This window comes from Bactrocera tryoni, chromosome 3, assembly GCF_016617805.1.
Source record: "Bactrocera tryoni isolate S06 chromosome 3, CSIRO_BtryS06_freeze2, whole genome shotgun sequence".
NCBI lineage: Eukaryota > Metazoa > Arthropoda > Insecta > Diptera > Tephritidae > Bactrocera > Bactrocera tryoni.
Genome location: NC_052501.1, coordinates 59,447,067 through 59,452,041, shown reverse-complemented (window position 1 = coordinate 59,452,041; position 4,975 = coordinate 59,447,067). Strand labels below are relative to the sequence as shown.

The following is a 4,975-nucleotide window of genomic DNA, read 5'->3' as shown; positions in this document are numbered from 1 at the left end:
TCTCCTCTACTATTCTGGCGAGCGGGGCCGGTGGTAAGTCTTCGTCATGGGCCAAGTAGGCCGAGACCAAGAAGAAGGGCTTTTCCTTCTGTTCCACCTTTACCACTGTGATATCTGCTGTGCTGTAATTAGGACAAAGAAATGCATTTATACTTTTATTGATAAGAATGCATGCCCTAGGTTTACCTCTGTTCCGTGTATCCGGTATCATCATTGAATTCGGTATCATCATTGAACTAGGGCTCCTGTACTAGGCTGATGTCGATGCCCCTCTCGTTCACGAGGGTTGTCAGATTCGCTGTAGCACTCTTCGAGTGCTGCAGGTTAGTCTGTACGCATCTTATGTTATTGGGCATCTCGGGTTTCTTCGATGCCCACATTCCTTAGCAACTGGCTGGCGTCGTCGACCTCTTCCGTGTCGTCTTCGTCAGCCGCTTTATCGCCTTGGAAGATTTTCAGTCTGGCCTTGCGGATTCCGAAGCTGATTTTGTAGTCAGTCTTCTTCAGAGCCTCAATGGACTCATCACAAATGGCCACTAGTATTGGCTTGCTTGCTTTATTAGGTTTTTCCTCCTTGATTAGCTGCCACTCATCTATACCTGGTATAGATTTGTTCTGCAGCTTAATGCGCCTCAGGAGTTTTTCGCTTGGCTCCTCTAGAGGGGGTAACCAAATGCGAGCACGAGGTCTCTTTGGAATGTCCCTGGCGGGTATAACCCTCAATTGGAGGTCTACGAAGGCGTTGCTAATTTTAGCAACACTACCCGTCAGGAAATCTAGCGAGGCCTGGTCCGCGCACTTGATGACCCTGTTGCCCCTTAGGGTCTCAGGAGGAGTCAAACTCCGTACCACCAATAAACACCATACTCGACAATCTGACGTCGATCTCCACCCATCTCTCCTGTATTGTGCTCGGAGAGGAGGAATTTCCATCTATAATGGCCACCTGCATGCTATCCCTGGCTACATCGCAGAAAAGCCTTGCCGTTGTTGTGCTGCTGTGTTCACCTTCACTCCGCCTCGGTTTTTTGGGCTGAGTTCCGGGTACCTCTGTGATGGAGCGATTTCTCTTCTGAGAAGTGCTCTCTCGTTTGCTCTCTACTTGAGGTTGTGATTGCTTCCTTTTCAGGTAGCCTTCATATTCCTCTACGATGGATTTGAGGCGATTTGTTTCAGCCTCATCAACTGGGTTACCGGCTGCCTGGTCTTTGGCTATCTTCCCTAGTATAAAGTCCGGTAGTACTGTTACTCGTCTCCTGGCTGGAGGCAAGTAGTTCGTCTTCATCGGATTCCGTAATAGGATTCCGATAGCTCATGTCCTTAGTCGTTGCTGTTGTCGTCAATTTGGTTGTTGTAGTTGGTGTTGTTGTTGTTGTTGTCATATTGTTTGCGTTCATATTTGGTCCCACGAGTAATCCGGAAAGGGTTAGTCACTCGTCCGCAGAGCCGGTATGCGGAGAGAAGGCTTTTGTACCTCCGACCTCACCCGGGCATCGGAGGGGACCGTTCGCGATCAGCTATTTATTACCCCCCGCTGACCATTCAGCCCTCGGCACGGGTACCTCGACACCTTGGCTTAGGGTGGTGTTGGTTCGGGTATCCTCATACTTCCACAATAGGAGATGAGCGTAAAACCTGGGGTTTATTCATCCATATCACTATTGTGGGAATTATGAAGTGTACCTCTTAGTTCGTAAGATTAGAGAGCGTTTCCTTTGGGATGCCCACTTTACTCTTACTTAAGCCCCTTCGCCACGACAAGGCGACCAACTTCAAAAGAGAGATCATGAAGGACCAAGACGCACGATAACAATTGCTGAATTTATGAAGAAGTGGAACCCATCATTCGGGGCCGAATGAACAGTCAGGATAGCCGAATGTAGGACTGTGTAAACGGACAATAAGACTGAAACAGAAATGCAACACTGTGTAGAGAACAGATGTGACAGCAGCGAACGGACTGGAATGACAACGAAACAGTAGGTACGAAGACGATTTAAGGACAGACAATTGGACAGACCACGCAAGACCACCGGCGACCACGGTCCACTCCGCATGCATGTTCAATTATACTCCAATTTATATTTTAAATAAATGTTGCAATAACTAAAGAAACGGCAATTTGTGAATCAATCCTACATATATGTAAATGTAAAAAATTTAAAATCTAAATTGAAACGAATTGTGCGGTTACAATTATAATTGTGTAGAATTTAGAATACCGTCCCAGGATTTCGAGAATAAAATGGGTATGGTCGGATACAGGAGGTTCTTCAGATCAATAGTGCAATCCTTTAGTTGATGTTAAATAAATATAATTGAACAATAAGTTAATATTAAAAAAAATTCACACGAATTAGTGAAGTGTTAGTGGACATAAAAATGCGAAATATAAGTGTAAAATTAAATTTAAATCGAAAAATACGTTTTTCGAATAGTGGTAATTTTCAGCTTTAAACGCAAATATCTCGAATATTCCCGCGAGTATAAGTACATATATATACTCTTGAACTGAAGAACATCCTCTGTAACTAAAAATGTTCACTTGTTCGTTTAAGATATCTGTTCGTATGCAGAATATCTAAATTTCTTTAAAATAAAAAGAACATTAGTGTTTCATAATGAATAAAAGTGAACATAGTTCGAATATACATATACGCATTTCTGCTCCGAAGTATGATTTTAAAAATTAAATTAAAATTAAAATATCATTAATCATCACCTTTTTTATGATTTTTTGTTGAATGCTCACAACCGTTGAGCCCCCATAGAGGTTGTATTGAACATAACTATTTTTCATTTTTTAATAATATTTTTTTACAGATAAAGCGTTTAAAAAAATATCTTACAACCTCGTTTGCGCTCCTCGAGTAGAACCATCACAAATTGTGGTACCGTCACCATCTTCTGGCGGCCTTGCAGGTATAATGTATTGTTATATAAATGTATTAGTATTTGCTTTATTAAAATACATGTATGTTTTTCAGATATAATCCAGAAGCTGAATGCCATTGAGACCCAACTCACTGCCATTAAAAAGTCCCTAATAGACAAAGTATGTAACGCAGTATTACATTACCAAATTAAAACAGAAGCTAATTTTTGTAATTTAATTTTCTAGATGCCAGAAAAGGCCGAGATGAAGGCACAAAGCTAATTATTGCGCGAATGCCGCGTCATAGCGGCAAAGACGCATCATTCAATTAGCCGCATCAACGGTGACTTGGAAGACGAGCATTACGTGGAGCTCGCTTCGAAACTGCCTATGTCATCGGAAGAGCTCGTGCGCTTCGTGGAAGACAAACTTTCACAAAAGGAATGCACGGATGCTATGGTAAATATTTCGTTTTTAAATATTATGCGATTGTAATATAATTTACTGTATTTTTTTTTTTAAAGATGCGGTATTATTGAAGTCAAAGGGCGCAAAAGTCAGTGTGGATGGTATGCTTTCTGACGATCTAATGTACCACTACAATTTAGAGGGGCGCAAGGAGAAGGGATCCCTACTAAAGCTAAAGGTCGTAGGGTTAGTTTCTGGTAGGTTTTTTTACTGATATACATATATTTGAATGCCTTAACTTATACCGTTTCATTTTAGATACATTTCTACCGCTTCGAATTTGTTTGCTACATGGTAACTTTTCGATATGGAGACCGCCATGTAGCTGATGAATTTTTCTTGTTGGAATCTAGTAGTACAGATAACCACATTTCGTGCCACGACGAAGTCGATCAGCTTCAACCCATGTTCCCTGAACGTCGTCAAACACGATTTCTTAGGTGCTTGAAGAGCTTCGTTTTGATGCGGATTGTGGCTAGACGTTCATCCACCGGGGTGAATGTCATTACGGAGTCTCTCCCTCCTAAACCGAATTTTCGCTTCTTTATGTGGCCACTGTAGTAAATTCCACAAGGACCTACTCGCTTTAGTCCTTGCCCGTCCACCGCATTTCTTGAACGACGGGGACATCAACTAGATGGAAAGCGAAACCTATATCAATCTCTCATCTTGTCTTCTGGGAGTCTGTTTGATTCCTTTGCATTGCTTCCTCCGTTGGCGTTGATTCCATACTTAGAATCAATCGAGAACCGAAGATCCTTATCAAAAATTATTGGCTGCAACCAACCAAATAAAACCTTTGATTTAGTTTCCCAACGGTTCTCGTGCCTTATACTTGGATCGTTGTGCAACTCAGTAAAAAATTCAGGACAGCCATAAGTGCTCAACCTTTCGACGTTTTTCCATACTCCATGCAAGCAGCCACACACCAACAATTGTAACCTGCTCTGCTCTGCCCAATGTAGTTTTCCGATTGAGCTTTCAGCTATTTCTTCACCTGTGTAAAATTGGTCAACTCCACTTCATGGATTACACCTTACAATGTGGGACTCTACCGACTGTGAGAACATCTGGACTGGTATAAATTTTTCCTGCTCTCCCGACTACTTTTCCTGTATTGATATATATTGCAGGAGTTCAAGTCGAGTAGAAAATCGTTCGGCTGTCTGTTGTGATTGCAGCGTCTCGAAGTTTTTTACTGCACATAGGCGGGCGCAAATATTGGCTAGAACAGGATAGTGGTCGGAGTCAATATTAGGACTTTGGAGCGAACGCTCTTTTAAAACACAGAAGACACGTCTTCCCGTGTATCACAACATGATCGATTTGGTTGGTGGTTTTTCGATCCGGAGACAGACAGGTACCCTGATGTATTTTCTTATGCTGGAATCTAGTACTACAGGTAACCAAATTTTGGGCCCCGGCGAAGTCGATCAGCTTCAACCCATTTGGGAATGTTTCCTCGTAGAGGCTGAATTTACCGACTGTTGTACCAAAGATAGCTTCTCAGCGCTCATAGAAGGCATCTTTGGTCCCATCGTCCTTCTCTTCCTTCGGGGGTGGGGGCGAATCAGTGATATGTTGAAGAACTTCGCTTTGATGCGGATTGTGGCTAGACGTTCATCCACCGAG

At 42.5% G+C, this 4,975-nt stretch overlaps 1 long non-coding RNA gene across 1 annotated transcript; it reads left to right on the top strand.

The window, feature by feature from the left end:
- The first annotated feature begins 3,148 nt into the window (after positions 1-3,148).
- Positions 3,149-4,698, top strand: LOC120772231. Its single transcript, XR_005705049.1, has 3 exons — positions 3,149-3,334; positions 3,400-3,540; positions 3,602-4,698. It is a non-coding gene; the product is annotated as an uncharacterized LOC120772231 (long non-coding RNA).
- Positions 4,699-4,975: the final 277 nt, after the last annotated feature.